Here is a 2,014-nt window from a genome sequence, read left to right on the forward strand (position 1 = left end):
TTCGCCCGGATCCCACTAATGCAGCCAAATGGATCAAGGACAACCCATCTTTCCAGGACAAATCTCCAGCTGTTAAGCAGGAGCTGGTGAGGGAAAATGCCCTCACCGTTGTCCGTCACACTCAAAGAAATGATCCATTGGATGGACTCAATTTAATTAAGGGCAGGTGAAAATGTTACAATAATGACATCAAATAAAAATTGGTTTGATGAACTCAATTTTATTTATACTCGAGTACAGCAAAAAAACATTATTTAGTCTCTGAAATGAAGTTCTGAAAAATACAATTACATGTTCAAGGAAACCCTTTCAAATGTGTGCCAACATACAATTTACTTTAGATATAAAATTAATATTTCAAAATAAAATAAAAAATAGAAGCACTTCTGAAAAATGAAAATATGTAAAAATAAACTGAGGATAAAACTCAGTCCCCACAATACATGAAGATGCATATGTCACAGGGTGGATTTTAATTTTCTTATATGTATTTTACTTGTGTTTTTAATTTTTCTGGCTCTGCTCAAACTGACTGAGGGCCAGCGAATGCCCCACCAACGAACAAATGAGCAACAGGTGTGGGGCAAGGTGGCTCTCAATCTTGGACGTTTTAAAGGACTAGCAGCAGAGCCAGAAGAGGAGGAAGGACGCCAGGCACAGGATGGACACTGAGGACAGAGAGGTGCCGCCTCTGGTAACCCTGGGGGGTACCCCATCCGCTGGAGCCACAGGCAGCTGGGTCTTCAAGCGCCAGCTGTGGTGTGCGTGCCTGTGGATCCCTTGAAGAGTCTGGCCTACAGCGGGGATTCAGGTGCCGGCGGTGGAGGACTGCAGCAGTAAAGAGCCCTCCCAGGGTGCAGCGGGCAGCGAGGTGGAGAGGGGCGTGCTGAAGACCAGCAGCAGAGGGGTGTGGTTGTGACCCACCCCTCTCTGAGCTAAGTACCCTCTCTGTCTCCCCTCTTCTTAACTATCCAAGGAGACCTTTCCTAACCCATTTTAGATTATTTTAATTGCATGCTTTTGGTTTTAATTGACTTATCTTTTTATGTGGTTTTATGTGTTTTTAGACTGGGTTTGGACTGCGTGCTCCTTGGACCAGGATGTCGGCGTGGACCATTTGTACCTGGACGCTTTTTATTGACTCTTCTCCTTTTTTTTTTAAAAAAAAATCTTTTTATTTATTTATTTATTTATTTTTTTTTATTTTTTTTAAACCCTGTGGACAAAAACTTCCATTCCCCTGAATTGGTTGAACCTGGTTGTCCTGACTCCTGCACGCCATCCGATCTCTCAAAGAGTAGGAACCTACCACTCGTGACACATACCCTGACAGTTTAAAAATCAATTTGTAATATATACACTTTTTTTTCAAATATAAAATGTGGACTTTAAACTAAAACCAGTTTCACTCTACAAGATTTTAAGCAGATCTTGAAAAGGGGAAATAAAAAAGGAGAAAAAGAAATGGCAAAAACTTTAGGATTTGTAGGAATTCAAAAGACCTCAAAGCCAATTACCACAATTTAGTTTGGTAGAAAAGGAGTTCTTCTAATGTGTCTAATGTGTGTTCCTGAGGTCTTGAACACCTTCAATTCCAACGGCAACATCCAATCCCATTTCTTCTGAGATGGCTGACCGTAGCTGGAATCCTTTCTGCGATGTCGTTTTCAGTGGAAGAGGTCTGAAACACAACAAATAACTATTAAAAACAACAAAATCTACAGGTGGCTCCATTTTTGTTTTACTTCTCCAAAAGCAAAAGTGACCACAATCTCTAAACATTCAAACCTGGTCATTAAAAAGTGACCTCCAGTGTCAGGTTCTTATGAGTACCTTCAGATGATCAAGAAAGGATGCATTCTTAAGAATAAGACATAAGTTTAAACCAATTGATTACAGTGTCTCATCAAACAACATTTTGGTGTGGAATGGTCTATTTCAAGCTGGGTAATAAAGAAAGATAAACTTACAAAATATTCCTTGAAGAAAGAGTCTGGATCTTCAGTCAAGTAGA

The 2,014-nt window shown here is 40.2% G+C and overlaps 1 long non-coding RNA gene across 1 annotated transcript; it reads right to left on the bottom strand.

Moving 5' to 3' along the window:
• Window positions 1-1,409: 1,409 nt before the first annotated feature.
• Window positions 1,410-2,014, bottom strand: LOC112160909. The gene is made up of 2 exons (XR_002921753.1): window positions 1,971-2,014; window positions 1,410-1,681 (listed from the first exon to the last, which is right to left on the bottom strand). It is a non-coding gene; the product is annotated as an uncharacterized LOC112160909 (long non-coding RNA).

This window comes from Oryzias melastigma, linkage group LG6, assembly GCF_002922805.2.
Source record: "Oryzias melastigma strain HK-1 linkage group LG6, ASM292280v2, whole genome shotgun sequence".
Classification (NCBI taxonomy): Eukaryota; Metazoa; Chordata; class Actinopteri; order Beloniformes; family Adrianichthyidae; genus Oryzias; species Oryzias melastigma.